We start from the raw sequence: 17,475 nt of genomic DNA, 5'->3' as shown, positions 1-17,475 counted from the left end.
CCACAAATTTTCACTACGCCGTCCTCCGTGAACTCGATGTGCTCCCTCCATCACCTGACACCCATAGGGAACGACAGCGTACTAAAGCTCGTCTCCTCTCTCTTCAACGTGCACGACTGCATGGTGTCGTGGTGCGTTCCCGACGACAAGACCTCCTCCACGACGAAACCCCATCCACAATCCATGCCGCATCCGACCATAGTCGTCGACGTCGACTTTTCGTCTCCAACATCACGGCCTCCGATGGTGTTCACCACAAAACACAGGCGGCGGTGGTGTCTGCCTTTGCTGAACATTATCGCCAATTTTATGATGATGAACCGATGGCGACACCCATTCCTGATGATCTCCGTCCTCCCCCTGATCGGACCCTCACCGTAGCGGAGTCAACGTCCATGATGTCTGCAATCACCGCAGAAGAGGTGGTAGATGCGATCAACAAAGGGGCCTAGAACAAATCACCCGGACCAGATGGTCTCCCAGTGGAGTTTTACCGGGCGTTCACCACGTTAATGCTTCCTCGCTGGACGGAAATGATTCAGGAACTCTTTACTCCGTCCTTCCCCGTTCCACCTGAATTCGTCACTGGCATTCTTCTGCATGTGCCTAAACCAAAGGGAGGGTCTCATGTCTCTGCATATCGCCCCCTTACACTACTGAATGCAGACTATAAAATCAATGCACGCCTCTTAGCAGCGCGCATACGCACCATCTTACCTACGGTCCTTTCACCTGAGCAGACTGCACGTGGTTGTGGGGCCACCTTACAAACAGCCCTAGGAGAATACCGTGACCTCATTGCACTGGCGTCGGTTTGTCGCCTTCGTGCAGCACTGGTATCCGTCGATTTCACGAGTGCCTTTGATCGCGTTCGACACCCATTCCTCCTCATGGTGGCGACACGTATGGGGTTCCCATTACTTTTTGTCGATGCCATTCGCCCGTTACTACTTCCCGCGGTCTCGATGGTACAAGTCAATGAGAGGCTTGTAGGACCAATTCCTATACGCCGCTCTGTGCGTCAAGAATGCCCTATGTGTACTTTACTATATGCCATTGCATTTGAGCCCCTCATCACTGAACTTACCTCAAGACTGCAGGGCCTCACTTTGTGTGATTACACCTTTCACTGTAGGGCTTATGTGGACGATCTCCTCCTTCTCACCTGCTCCTCCACGGAACTCAATGACGCCATCCAATGGATCCACCAGTATGGACGTCTTTCTGGTAGCATTCTTAATGTCCGTAAATCGACTACGATGCACATTTGGCGCGGCCTCCCGGCTATGGTGCCGACCCCACTCACAGTCAGTGCCACCGTTCGTTACTTGGGTATCGAATTTACGAGCTCCACACACCGCACAGTGGCCCTGGTTTACCGGCGGCTTTTGCAGTCGATTCGGCACCATGTCCGCGGTCAAGTGCACCGTAACTTAAACCAACTCCAACGTGTGTCCTATGTCAACATGTATGTCCCCCCTAAACTGGTACACGTCGCCCAGATCCTCCCAATGCCGTTAGTCCTTGGCCGCCGCATCCAGTCAGCCTTTGGATATTTCGTGTCAGCAGGGGCACTTTTCAAAGTCCACTACAACACTCTAACACTGCCTCCTGCAAAAGGTGGCAGTGCGGGCACGATATTCTGCACTCTTTGTCCACACTCTGTTGCGGCACTGGCGGGGGCTGGTCCCGTCCTTAACACGCAGTCTCTTAGATGTCCTCCGACCAGCTTCTCTCGATCCACCGATCAATGTGGCACCTATTTCTCCATTATTGTACCACGTCGCCAATTGTTTCATAGAACTCAGCTACGTTCGGGCCGATCTTCCAGTCACCCGTCCTCCCCATACAAAAGATTATTATCGTTTGTTTCAGCTGTCCAATCCTTGCGACCTCATGGTGCTACAGCATCATGACATTCACTGGCGCACGGTTTGGGGCTGTGTGCATGCACCCTTTTTACTGTCGTCTGTGTCTGCACTCTGGTATGTTTTAATCTATGGAAAATTCCCGACTGATCGTCGACTTTATCGCTTAGGACTGGCCACCTCCCCACTCTGCCCTGACTGTCAGCTCGAAGACACCGACGAGCACCGTCTTACGTGCCCCCTGAAACAAAACGTATGGCTCCTCATCCAACGAATCGTGGGCTTTTACCTCCGTGCCCCGCCAACGACGGTAACCCCGGATTTCCTGGTGTTGCCCCAGACATCTCACTACCCTCTTGCTAAGCACCATATCCTAATCCGGTTTCGAGGACAGGCTTTCAGAGTGGTCCGCATACAGTCCTTGACTTCTGGTACAAAGTTGTGACCGCGCATAGCACCCTCACCCGAAAACCATCTTACCGACAAACTTTTGCCGGTTATCTCCGCAGCGTCTTACGTGACCCCCCTCAAAGTTGGGTGTACCATGCCTACCTGTCACATGATGCAACATCCTTATCCACGTTCTCATGCATCGACCAAAAAAAGGAAGAAGACAGAATATGTTATATTTCGTTATATGTAATGTTTTTTAACTAACAGTCATTTGTATATATTTCAAAAGGTACCTTGAAGTACTCTTGCATAGCGAATATATATGTACTTTTAGTTTGTTCAATACAAATTATTAAAAAAAGAACAAAAAAAAAGAAAAAGAAAAGAGGATCTGTTATATTTTGTTGTATTTAATGTTATTCTAATAATTTGTTTACCTAACACTCATTTGTATATGTTTAACTGGTACCTTGAAGAACTGTTGCTTTGTGTGTTTATATAAGTATATATGTACTCTCCGTTTGTTCAATAAAGATTAAAAAAAAAAAAGAAAGTGGTCAGCGCGACAGAAAGTCAATCCCAAGGGCTCGGGTTTGATCCCCGGCTGGGACGGAGATTTTCTCCGCTCAGGGACTGGATAAAAAAATAAAAAAAAAAAATTAAAAAAGGAAAAATGTGATCTAAGGCGCTGCAGTCATGGACTGTGCGGCTGATCCCGGCGGAGGTTCGAGTCCTTCCTCGGGCATGGGTGTGAATTTTTGTCCTTAGGATAATTTAGGTTAAGTAGTGTGTATGCTTAGGGACTGATAGCAGTTAAGTCCCATAAGATTTCACACGCATCACGAACGTATCACAACACTTGCGATGGCTGAGTGGATATAGCTCAGCGTGTTCGATCAGAGGGCGAACTGCCCTCTGTAATAATAATAATAATAATAATGATAATAATAATAATAATAATAAAACTCAGTGAATGGACAACGATGAACTTGAACGGGTGTCCTGGGACTTTCGCCCGAACAATTGCAGCGAAAAAAACGAACAAAATAAGATTAAAAAGAAGTGGATGGCCTAATAGTTTACGAAGGCAAAGGACGAGCGTTCGAATTTAATGGTATCAAATATCATCTTTTCTCTTCTTTTTTTTTAGACCTGTAATATTTTAAACTTTAATTACCTACAAATTTTAGAGTGGTAGGCTATCTAGGTTCCACACACTTTCTAAAGATTACATTTTATAACAGTCTAATATTTAAAGAAACAGGCAAATGGTCATAGTAGAAATGTTGAAAATGGATATATTCAGTTGTAATTAATTTGACTGCTACCTGCTGACTATAGTTTTCAGTTAAGAGGAACATATCTCCTCACTGGCATACGCCATAGGCCTGCTTCTAAATGGCTGATGTGAATCTTTGTGAGCAGAACCTCTCCTTGTGGAATTAGCTGTGCAAATTTCGGAGAATATGACTTTCCTCCAATAGACATCTTCCCAGAAACTCACAACTGCTAGTCTATCCATGGCTTGTTAGTCAGACAACGGTTCTTGAGTAAGATCACGACGGGACCTGATTCCATGGTTCTTAATCCTCTGAGCGGTGTCCTCGACGAGCGCGGTAAATGAGAAGCTCTGCTTCGTTCCCAGATGATTGACAAAGGAGCATTCTGCGCCGCCCTGGTGTTCTTCTAGGTACTGGACGTCTCGCTATCCCACCATTATCTCTAAATCGTCTAGTCAATGCCCTTGCTGGGGAAACATCAACACTGTAACGATGTCATCCCTCAGATGTACTGACACCGTTTTCAAAGTCAGCAGTTATTCGCTCGCGAACATTCACATCTGTCATTTTGAAGCAGACCTATGATGTAAGCCAACGATATGTTTCTCATACCTGAGACCTATAGAGAAGCCAGGTGACAAAAGAAGTAATTACAAATAAATACATCCATTGTCAATACTATTACTGTGACCATTTGTCCGTCTGTTTAAAGTTTAGACTATAATATGGTGCAATCTTTTGACAGAGTGTGGAACCAAGAAACGCCTACAACTGCACAATTTGCACCGAATTACTTTCACAAATCAGAAAAGAAAGAAGAAAATGACATTTAACTATAATTACGTTCCAACGCATGTCCTTTACGTAAGTAAACCGTCAGCCTATCCACCATTTTGTTGATATCGTTTAGTTCGTTACATTTGTTCGGGGCGTACATCCTATGACACCTGGTCAAGTTCGTGGTTGTTTCATTGTGCCAGTTATTTGTATTACAGTTGGCAGCTAACCCTCTGACCGGACACGCCGAGCTACCGTGCCGACTCTACCCAGCCACTGAAATAGACGTGAAACGTTCGACGTTGTAGCAATTCTATAAAGGTGGAATCCATACGTTTCTGCTGTTTCTATGTCCTCGAATAATGATTTTCGAAAGAAACGATAAGGTGAGTTAAACTACAATGAATATCGATATATACTGTATCCTAACTATTATAATACGTCTATTTGATGATGTAAACACCAATCTGGGGTTCCACAGACCGCTAGAGTTATCAACACCGGCACTTCTGAACTTGGGCATGCGCAATGCTCTGTTATTGGAGTCTTAGATTACTCGGGCCGTGCAATTGCACATAAATTGTACAAACTATGTACGGAAAATTTTACATTGTCTCACTGTTCTTGTATTAAGGTACTCAACTGCTTAAAGAAAAATCTCACGCAATCCTGTTTTTTATATTTTTGCAGGAGACGTTGTTTCAACCCATCGTACATTTGTGCGTTGCTTAATCCCTCTACACACTTACCAACTGTAACTTTGCTATTTGCGGTAATTGGTCCTGTGACACTCTCCAGTCTTAGCCGTTAACTGCTGATCTTCCAAGAAAGACAGTATATCGTCAGTTGACTTTTCAGAGAAGAGAATGTTCGATTTGGCAGATACTGGATCTATTGGACGATTGAGTGGTTTGCCTAGTTCTAAGTATGCATCCATAGCTGCAAACTGCCCACATAAGTCTTATTTATCCACATTTAATACTGCTACCTTATTAAGCAGTAACTGCGTAACCTTTTGCCTGGTAACGTTCTATGTTTTATACTTTGGCACTGCAGAGCCTTGACCTTCAGTAAACACTAAGTATCACAACAAACAAATAACAATATATTATACACTACTACCTAGACTTCGCACATTCTCTGGCCACATGTTCACACTATGAGGGGTCCACTTGTACGTGGACCCCGATTTTGTAATATATTCCACGAAAAATGACATTAAACGGTTATCACATGTAGAAGACATTGTATCTTTGACACTACTGAACCAAAGGTGTTGCCTGAGTGGCAGAATCGATTGTAAGCAGGGGCGCGCGGACCGCAGTATCAGTTGCCGTCGCACTCTGTCATAGGTAGGATGTAAGACTTAAAGCTAGTGTCTAGCTGTGTGAATGTAGTTGTTGGCCTATGGACGCCTCATAATGCAGCATTGTAAGGTAATGAAATTTTGTTTATTTAGTTTTAAGTATGCAGATATGCAATGTGGATTTTGCTAGTTCTAGCAGTACCGACCCTTGAAGTAGGAACCGAGTATTTGCCATCAGATTTAATGTGTAAGTTGTTTAGGTACACCCGATTTGTAATAGTTTGTGTGTTTTGTAATCCTGATACAGAGAAGTTAAGTTTTGGTATGTGTTTTGTCAAACGATGTCATGCAACAGTCCAAGTATTTTTAATTACGTCAGTAAGTGAGATTTGTAGAACAGCTGAGAAGTTCATTGATTTTGAAGTTGATGTAAAATGTTTCATATCAGATTTTGGCGAAGGAAAAACTTTATTTTGAATACCGTTTTCAAGCTGAAGCATTCGGTCTTAGCGTATCCCGTTATCAGTACCTCATCTTCTTCCATGCCGTGTTTATTTATATCCAATGAATATTTATTAAAAGAAATGATTTTTCAAGCATTCAGAAAAATATTAATGTGCCAGAATTGGAAAAGTATTAATGTTTATAAAAGCTAAGGAAAACATATTTCATTGTATATTTGCATAGAGAATTTCATCAGTTGTTGCACAGGGCCATAGAACTCGGTGCTGACGTGACTGAGTAAATTTCAGAGGGACTGATTTAATTATAGGCTTTACCTACTGGTTTTCCAGATTAAGTTGTTTAATTTTTTTTAGGTTACAGTGAAACTGGTTAAGTACACCATTTGCTCAACAACATATTACACAGTAAATTTCCTTAAACAAACATCACGCACTGCATATCCAATAACAAACACAAATATGTTACATAAAAGAACGTTACAACATCTAGAACAATTAAGAAGAAAAGTACTGCCACAGCATCAGTACTCGGTGTAAAATGACCTAGAAAATGACACGGTTTGTAAATACTGTTCCCGCATCTTAACACAGAACTGAGAAATATCAGCCAGTTAGGGTGGCTGCAATAAAGTAAATCAGTAGTCTGTTTACTCCCCGTACTGTCTGCTGATACTGCGCTGCAATTCTTCCAGCGTGCTGCATCCACGTCGACTATGCTGGCGTCAACTGTCGTATAAGGACTTCCGACACCAAAATGTAGTGGCCCGTGGGTGAGCGGCCCCTGTGTTGTAGAGTTGAGGTTCAGCAGAGGATGAAGACGATAGTGCTGCCCGGAGGCGCCTAGGGAAACACAGTTGTAAAGCAAAACACCTGTATCCAAAAAATGGCTCTGAGCACTATGGGACTTAACATCTGAGGTCATCAGTCCCCTAGAACTTAGAACGACTTAAACCTAACTAACCTAAGGACATCACACACGTCCATGCCCGAGGCAGGATTCGAACCTGGGACCGTAGCAGTCGCGCGGTTCCGGACTGAAGCGCCTAGAACCGCTCGGCCACCGCGGCCGGCACACCTGTGTCCAACTTGCGCTATACCATCACTAGTGCCGTTATACCACAGACACGTCCCTTCAGGAGTACATCGTGGAGTCCTGGCTGACATCTGTGGAAGCTGGCTGCTGGCGGTGTGGCCGGCAGCGACATCCCTCCCCCTTCCCCCTCCCCCATTTCCACAAGTGTTGTTGACAATTGTTTAGGCTTCTCCACAACCCTGGATCCAGTTCACACAACGAATCGTCGGGCGGCAAGTGCCTGCGGTGTACGTGACTCCAAGAATCGTCGTGGAGGGAAGTTTGCTGCAGCAAACAACGATGGCGGGTGCTGCAGTGTTGGTGTGAATGAGGCTCCATTGCCCCGGACGTGAACCCACGTGTACGTGAACCAGTGTATTCCAGGATAGAAGTTTGGCCACTACTGACGAGAACCTGGTGGTGGCACACTCGTCGCACACAAATGTCCTTAGGTGGTGGACTTAATAATGCGAGCTCTTTTGACGGTGATGGCGACGCTGACTGGCGTCTTCTGCTTATTGTTCCGTAATCTAGTGATATCTGGCATGAGCGGTGTAGCAGCACCCACAACTACTTGTGCTGCTACACCGCTCATCTGTCTGCTAATATCATTTATACCTGTAAGTGCATGTCTGGTGTGCTGAGGCAATGCCTCCAACCCAGTGACACCTCAGGGCCCTTCTGCAGCTGCGTTGTACTTCTGTTAGGTCGCTAGGATCTCGAGGTGCGGCCTCGGTAGATAGATCTGTTGATAAAATTAATGCCTCAGCGATCGTCGGCTGCCGCGAGTTTTCGCCCACATCTCTAACAAAGCCCCTAGATTCACAGTGAAGCCCCAAAAGTAGCGGCACCGCTACAAGAGTCGGCTCCTAAAATTCGATGTGCCGAGGTTCTACAGAAATTTTAATGTAATTGACACCCACACAGCACATATAAAAAGCACCACCTCCAGAGTATCCATAAGTTCAGTGAAATCACTGCTCCAATACCTCCAGAAGCAGCGTCTAACGTTGCCACTGTTCCGTTTGAGCTCGTCCTGTAGCCACAAGATACCGCCCATAGCGGTTCGAGCCTAGACCCATTAAACACAAGAAAATAGACATGTTCCAGCAAGCTCAGCATATAAAGTATTCCTTACTGTAATTCTGCCACAGCGTCCCTTCATTAATTTGGTGACTAGTTTCCGACTACCGAGTTCATTTTCAACAGCCTATTAAAGCTGCACTGACAGAACTTGGTCAGGCGACAATCAATTCACACACTGGTAACAAACATATGATGCAGAGTCACATGGAATGTCAGATGAATTTCGTAATGTAAATGTAACCACGAAGTACACCTGAAGTAGACTGTAGTCTAGTTGACCTGCACTTCAGGAATAAGTCTACATTGCGAAACCGGTACAATCTACGGCATTGCATGAATAAATCTACATAGCAAAACTCGACTGGCACTAGATATGTATATGTATGTGTTATATGTATGTGTGTATTACTTGCGTGCGAACTGACTGTCGCCTAACGAAACGGTACTAGTACAGTCTTAATAGGCGTGGCATAAAAATGAACTTGGTAGTTCGCAACTAGTCACCAGTTTAATAAAACGGAGCTGTGACCTAATTACGATAGAGAATTGGTCATCCAGGTTGCCTGGCCTGAGTTGACTCCATGTTAGAGAATATGCATTTGAAATATTGGTCATGCAACTCTGGCGTCTTTGGAACCCTGTAATATGAAATGAAATGATCATGTAGCATTGTCGGCCGGTAGGCCCCGTCCGAGGCCGGCCTGTTGTTGGTATAGCACTGCTGGCAGGAGGTGATACGACCCTCCATAGTTGACCAAAGCCGTGACGCGGTAGTGGTGCACGTACCATTCAGTTGTATGGAAGCAGTACAGTAAAGTAAGTCAGCATGCAGAAGTGATAGAGCAGCAGACATGAAATATAGAATTTGGACCGGCCCATAACAATACGCTGAATGAGGGCGCGTAATTCATTGGTATTTTGATGCGGACTGCTCCAAGTGTCTTCAAGGAATGGTTGGTTGGTTGGTTGGTTGGTTTGGGGAAGGAGACCAGACAGCGTGGTCATCGGTCTCATCGGATTAGGGAAGGATTGGGAAGGAAGTCGGCCGTGCCCTTTCAGAGGAACCATCCCGGCATTTGCCTGGAGTGATTTAGGGAAATCACGGAAAACCTAAATCAGGATGGCCGGACGCGGGATTGAACCGTCGTCCTCCCGAATGCGAGTCCAGTGTCTAACCACTGCGCCACCCCGCTCGGTCCTACAAGGAATGATGCACGGTTCAGTGTAAGGACAGAAGTCGTAAAAAGATATAACCGACAATGACCGGAGACCGGTATGTCGCACTGTCAACGACAATGTTAATCAATTCCAAATCCGACGGGAACTATTGCTCCCAGTGAAAGTAGGTACATGTCAACCATTTTCAGAGTGAACATTACGAATGGACCCGCATGCCATTGGCATCTGAATTCGGGTACGCCTCAGAAGGCCGTTGCACAGGGCAGCATATGATACTGTGCGTCTTTAATGGCTCAAACTACACAGAAACTGGAGAGTAGCTGAGTGTAGGCACACAATGTGAACCGTCAAATCGCAAGTTTTCCTATTTTCTAGTCATACAAGACATAAAAGTGGCATTCTACAGATCGGAGAGTGGAATGTTAGATCTCTTAATCGTGCAGGCAGGTTAGAAAATTTATAAAGGGAAATGGATAGGTTGAAGTTAGATAGAGTGGGAATTAATGAAATTCGATGGCGGAGGGAACAGGAATTCTAGTCAGGCGAATACAGTGTTATAAATACAAAATCAAAGATGGGTAGCGCAGGTATGGGTTTAATAATGAATAAGAAAATAGGAATGCGGACAAGCTACAATGAACAAAATAGTGAACGCATTTGCTTAGCAAACATAGACACGAAGCACATGCCTTCTACAGTAGTACAAGTTTACATGCCAACTAGCTCCGCAGTTGATGAGATTGAACAAATGTATGATGAGATAAAAGAAACTGCTCAGATAGTTGAAGCAGACGAAAATTTAATTGTGATGGGAGACTGGGACTCGATAGTACGAAAAGAAAGGAAGGAAAAATAGTAGGTGAATATGGACTAGGAGAAAGGAGTGATAGAGGAAGCCGCCTGGTTGATACTGCGAAAATGAGCCAGGATGTTTATTTGAACATTCTCGGTGTCTTTAAGCCTCCACCTCCATGATGAGTACAAATGACAACTCCGCTAATGCGCTGCCTTTTATAGCTTGTGTGCGCGATATTACCGCCATCTCTATATATACATATCGCTATCCCATGACTTTTGTCACCTCAGTGTAAGATCTCTGGGACTATTTCGGACATCATGTGAAAGGTAGTCCTAGGGAGCAAATCTTCAATGAGTGGCATCAGCGCGATACGACATATTTGAAGAAACGTGTGTACTTTGTTGGTCTTCACTCTGAGGACATTGTCAGGGTTAGAAGTGGTGTAGACGGCATTAGGGTTTCCTAGGTGTCATTAACTGTGTGTCACGTGTGCGTACATGAACGTTACCTCCCTACCAGCGGGATAATAAACACAGGCCACGTACAAAGTATACACTGTCAGTTAAAGTCACTGTGGGTAGAAAGTACATTTTATGTTGTAAGCTCAGTGGACAGAAGATCAAACACCCCTAAAAAAGTAACCCAAAGAAGACTACCAGGTGAAAAAACAAGTTACACTGTTCCTTCTCAGCGCGTGTGTACCAGTTACAGTTTCAAGGTGCCAAAAGTCGACGAATTTACAGAATGATCACCGGACTATTACATTACTGTTTTGTCGATAGGTGACAAACCAATTGCTGGAAGCAAAGTGTTGTTAAGTTCAGTACACACAATTGCAACGGCGTTCATTTTATACAGTAGTAAAAAAAAAAAAATTACTACTCCTGGAAAACCGACATCGATTTTGATTCGATAGTGGCATATGCTATCTGAGGGAGAGCAGATTTACTTATAATGATTCCAACGACGTTCGCCAACAGATAGCGTAGTGCCATCTGTGTACAGCCTTTTATAAGGAATCCTCAGTAAGAGTGGTGCCAAAGTGTGACGCAAGCAGGCAGCCATGCAATCATGTCTCCTACAGATACGTGAGTTTGAAGGAGTCAAATTGTGATCTTCCGAATGGCGGTATGGTCTTCTCGGAGAATTGCCACACAAGTTGGACGTGACGCGTCAGTTGCACAACGTTGCTGTTATCAGTGGTCACGTGGACAATCTCACACCCATGGACGAGGTTCTGGACGTCCACGCAGCACAGATACCCGCCAGGATCAATAGCTATCACAGCAAAGATAAGACGGGTTGTGAGCCCAGATGTGTCGACACGAACCGCTTATTATAAGTGGAATACGGGCTCGCACGCCTCTAGCCAATCTTTCATTCATGCCACAGCATCGACTTGCACACCTCGACTAATGTTGTCAGAGTATCCCTTGGAAGATGGAATGGCGCAACGTGATCTTCAGCTATGAAAGCATATTGTGCCTGCACTCAAGTCATACGTTGTTTGCACCTACGACACGGACCTAGTGAATGCTGCCGCATATAGTGAATTCGTCCACGACACATTGGTACCACCCGAGGGTGGGGGAGGGGGTGGGGGTGCGGTAAGCTACAACTCTCGTTCACCTTTGATGTTTCTAGAAGGGACACGAACCAGCGCTCGGTACGTGCAAAATTTTGTTAAACTCGTTCTTTCGCCGTTCTTGCAACTACAGTCTGATGTGTTGTTCCAAGAGAATAATGCTCGCCAACACACGACCTGCCAAACTCAGCTACTTCCCTGGCCAGCACAGTCTGCAGAGTTCTCTCCAGCCGAGCACGTCGGAGATGTGACGGGACAAGAGGTGACTCGTGCACCTCGTTAACCAACAACTCTTTGAGATCTACGTGATCAAGTCGAGCAGGCGTGGCGTAAAGTATTCGAGGACAGTATTCGACTGATGTACGATCTACTGGATGCCAGACTCAGCGTCTGCATTGCCACCCGTGGAGGCTCCATCACGTACTAATATTGGTGTTTCAGCATGGATCGATAACCGTTACCTCAGAACCGCTTGTGCCATTGATGTGTAAATGGAATAATTTGCCGGCCGGGGTGGCCGAGCGGTTCTAGGCGCTACAGTCTGGAACCGCGCGACCGTTACGGTCGCAGGTCCGAATGCTGCCTCGGGCATGGATGTGTGTGATGTTCAAAATGGTTCAAATGGCTCTGAGCACTATGGGACTCGGTCTGCAATAACTGATAGTGGCGACACGCGGGTCCGACGTATACTAACGGACCGCGGCCGATATAAAGGCTACCACCTAGCAAGTGTGGTGTCTGGCGGTGACACCACAACCAGCCCCCTAGAACTTAGAACTAGTGAAACCTAACTAACCTAAGGACATCACACACATCCATGCCCGAGGCAGGATTCTATCCTGCGACCATACCGGTCTCGCGGTTCCAGACTGCAGCGCCTAGAACCGCACGGCCACTTCGGCCGGCTGTGTGTGATGTCCTTAGGTTAGTTAGGTTTAAGTAGTTCTACGTTCTAGCGGACTGATGACCTCAGAAGTTGAGTCCCATAGTGCTCAGAGCCATTTGAACCATTTTGTAATAATTTCATGTGCTCCATATGAACTGTGGCAACAATAAGTCTTGAGTGAACTGGAAACCTCTCAAAGACGTACTATTTTCTTCCTGCGATGTATGTTGTCTAGTGGCCAGCTGGAAAAAGTATAAAAAAGCGGGCCATATTGCGTGTAATTTATCTAAGTATGGGGAAATTGCAGCAATATTTTTAAAATTTAGTGCTGGGCTAAATGTTCTAGGGTGATGTAGAGTAATTCATCCACAGTGTTACAGCCCAGTGATCAGCCTAAATGTTTTTACTGTTTCATTAATTTACTTCCTTCTGATAACTGACTTTGTCACTTTATCATAACTGAAATGACTACTAATATGATTCAGCAGAGAGCTCGTTGATATATTTTTCTGCCAAACTATGATGGATGTGACATAGGATCGTGGGGAGGGGAGAGAATTGATTTTAGTTGTGTCGATGCAAATTGAGCGAAGGAAACGAAACACTGCGTCTTCTAAACTAAAACTGTGATCTACTGGAAAAATTTCTGATGCTGTCACTCCATAATGGATGTCTACCACCAATAATAATCATGATAGAGTATCGTTAGTATGACACTTACACATATTGTTTTGCTTTCCGGCAGGCAACACTCGTATACAAACGAATATTTTCTAAATTCTTATTTTTAGAAATTGTTGATACTGGCTGGTAGCACGAGAAAAAATATCTCGAACTGAAAGCACGAAGCTACTGAAAGCATCTAGATCCCAGTGTCATTTAGCATTTTCAAGTGCAGAGAGAACTGTGGCATACGGTGGAGTAGCTGCGATATTTCACGACAAATTGCCCTAGGTACAGTTGTCAGTATTCACCGTCCATTACGTTTTCTGGCCTTTTTTTAACCGATATTGAATTGACGAAACAACTATTGTTTTTGTCTTCTATAACAAATTTTCTTATCGTCACTGCGCAACCTACGTTTCGGGATATAAGCCCATTTTCAGTACATTACTGATTGTTACGTAACCATTATGTAACCATAATAAAATATGTGAAACAAGGCAAAAAAAACAGTGTTTGTTATTTACAATGTTTCACCAAGAACCCACAGTTGATTCAGCTAAATTGATACTGAATTGATACGAGTGTCAGTTCGTCGGGAAGGAATATGAATTAGGTTAAAGAAAATTATAATTTTTCCTTTTAAGGGGAGGGGATAGGCGGGCAACTACTCGCCGTATGGGGAATAGTCGTGCAGTATCGGCCGGCTTACACAACCGGCCAGTACTGAGCTTTGCCTTTCCGGCTCCAAATAGGTGAAGTGTACAGTAAGGAGAAGCTGTTTTATGTATCTGTGTGCAGAAGAGTCGGATATCTTCTGCCTCTCTTCAGTGTTTTAGCTGCTCTGTTTGAGGTGTTTCTACAGTTCTAAGCGCACGGAAGATATTTTGAGGTCTGTGGTACCCGTTTTTATGGTAGGTTATTAATTCCGTTGCAATGTTGCGTAAGAAATGACATCTTACCATTGTTTCATGATAATTTCCATAAAAAAGGAAGATATGGCTAGATCCTACTGCATGTTTGTTGTTCAGTATTGGCCACCTTACTGTTTTTCAAAATCTGGCGGAAGTAATTTCAGTTTTTAAATTATATTTTTTTCTTCTTACTTCAGTTCGGAATGAAATGGTGAAAAATGAGAATAAAGTAGGAGGAAAGTGGAGTGAAGAGAGCGCGAAATTGAGTATGGGCAAGATTATGTCTACCAAAGCAACAGTTGTGCAGCCGAAGAACGATATTGTCACCGAAGTGAAGAGATTAAAATAAAGTCTGAAAGAGAGTTGAAGAAAGCTGAACTTAACTCGGGTGTTCCAAAATAACGTAAACACGGGAGCTGTGGCTATGGAAAGCCAGCTGCAAGATCGGCGAAGAAAACTGGAATTTTCTGGAAATAATGGGTGATCAGAAGAGACTGAAAAGTGCATTATGTGTCTGGATTCATTTGATGAAGTCTGGGTGGTGTGTATGAAATGTAGAAGCGGGGCGCATGATAGATGAGTGGATCAGGACAAGATTTTGTACTTTATTTGCGATAGCTGTAAAACATTCAGGTGAACATAGAAGAACCGAGCTGAATTAGTAACAATACGTTTCCGTGCTTATGTTTTCTATTATTATTCAGTAAATATCAATGCAGTATAATCAGTATAATTACAGATAAGCCGATGGTCGACACTGCAAGACACATTCTAAAAGCCTCATTACTGCAGTGATATCACTTTCGATGTAATTAAGTACTCGAAATAAAAACCAAAATCATTACACTAAGCTATTCGTAGAGCATGTCTTGATGTAGGACAGCATTACAGTCAGATTTACCACCACAGTTGCCCAGTAATGTCAAAAAACTTGCTTTGTTGAGTTTGCATGGACGGAACTCCGAATGCGTGCCATTGATGTTGGATTACATTTTGTGGGGTAAATAAAAACCAAGCAGCTAAACACGGCGAGCTCAGCTCAGACGTCCTTCAATTAGAGAGAAATGAATGAGAATAAGGACAACTTTGGCCACGTGGCAGCTGCGGGGTGCACGTCCCACAATGTGTGGGCCGGCTCAGCCACACACATTCCCTGGCACGCTGGAGCCAATGAGGAGTGATCAGGGTGGGAGGCGCCTTTTCATTCGGACTCTGCGCGCGCCATTGCAGCGCGCCTTTGATGTCGGGCGGAACAAAGCAGCGGTATTTCTTTCCGCCTGGACAGCTTTCCTCGAATTCCAGCAACGAAGGCAAAGGGAGAGCCGTCTTTTTTCCGCTTTCATAAGCCGCTTAGCGACGAATTACACCACCTTGCGCTTCTAACAAGGAAACTAGGCAGCTCTGGCGAAATCCCGAGACGCTTTGTGTATTTTTTTCCCTTTCCCTTTCTCTCCGCTTTTTACGTTGTTTTCCATTTGTTTTGCTTCCTCTTCCTCGAATACAGTACCTGCGTCAGTACGCGCAAGCTTGCTCGCTTTGATCAGCGATTTCTTTTTCAGAATTAGAGAGATGTAAATTAATATTTGGCGAGCTCTGTTAGTAATTTCAGCTGTGGCTGCTCTTAATGCAGCGGTTTGTTATCGCTAATGATGGTTTATACCCTGATATGAAAGCACATTGAATAAATATACTGAACTTTGCTCGAATCATAATACTACCCCGTCAACATAGGAGGTTTGCAAGTATTTCCGTGTTAAACTTATATTTAAACACACTTTAAAGGTAGATATGTTTCACGACGCATTTACAGTGCCCTAAATACAATTTGTAAAATGAAAATTATTATCTACAGTACTTATTTCTTTTGGAATTTCAGGCTGTTACTGAAGCTAATGAAAGTTCAAGAATAACGAATATGTTTCTTAAACTCGTCTTGATTCCGTACCTGTAGATGTGTAATCTAGAAACTGTAAGGGAATTTGAAGTAAGCGGTGGAGTGGTAGGTGTTGATACTCTAGCGATCTGCCCAATATCTATTAATAGTAAACTCAGTAGGTAACGGTGCAGTTATCTGTAATGAAGTAATGTCAAGAAACAGCTACACAAATATTCACTCAGATCTCAATACGAATTCAGAGTTAGGCAAATACTGGCTACCTGTTTTTCATGTTCATAAATGAAAAAAACTACATCTCATAAAAACATCAAAAGACTTTGTATCCTGTGAGTACAACAACAGTGATTCGCAACTGCATTCATTCAGATTAGATGTAACTTCTTGTGACGATATGAAGTGCAGTCATCCCATAGGGTCAGTCGTAGGTATAACAGGTGCCAAATTTGCGTTCTTCGTTGGAACGACAGTAACAAAATGGAACCGTTATACAAAGAAGACGATTCGTGAAAAACTGGTGTGTCTTACCTCAGAATGTTTGTCAACACTGTCGCCATCGCCATGGAGCGTGAGGGAGACGCTGATAAACCTGAACTGTTAGACACTTGGAGAGAGACGCCAACAATTTCATGAACACCTACATATAAAGCTTCACGAACAATTATTATGATTCTAGGAGTACTCTAAAGTCCCCTACGTATCACGCTCACAAGAACTTCAAAGACAAAGTTAATCACAATGTGCACATAAATATTTAAGCAGTCTTCCTAGCGTCATCACCATACGCGAATATAACGTAAAGAAACCCTAATAAACAAAACACTAGGATAACAGTTTCTGTCGAGCACTTCTGAATCGTTTGCAGGGTACAAAAGTCCTTAGTCTACCGGTAGCGTCGATGACTAATAATGAAAGCGGAATAGGTTATCCACTGCATAAATACACTGATTAAAAATAATCAGTAATGCTACCGAAGTCTGTTGGCTTTCCAAGTCGACATCTGTTGCAAACGCCGTTGTCAAAGCGGGCAGAGGAGCGGGCAGAGTTTTAGGGCACCCTCTTGACCTTGAGTGGGAACATCCCCTAAAAGGCAACGACCTGAAGATTCAGAGGGCAATGGAAACCACTACGTCAAAGATAAAGAACTTGTGGCCTGCAGTTGACGATGTGTCACGATGGTCTTTCTACTGGCAAAAGATTCGGGACTAGTCCCGCATTCGTATCTCTGGTAGGTTCAACGAAGGGGGAGGTAATCGTGGGAATTAATGGAATAACTAAAGTACTGATAACACTATTAGTCGTAGCATGG

The sequence above is a fragment of the Schistocerca piceifrons genome, chromosome 4, assembly GCF_021461385.2.
Source record: "Schistocerca piceifrons isolate TAMUIC-IGC-003096 chromosome 4, iqSchPice1.1, whole genome shotgun sequence".
NCBI classification, from domain to species: Eukaryota; Metazoa; Arthropoda; class Insecta; order Orthoptera; family Acrididae; genus Schistocerca; species Schistocerca piceifrons.
The sequence above is the reverse complement of the archived record's forward strand: the minus strand, read 5'-3'. Positions refer to the sequence as shown.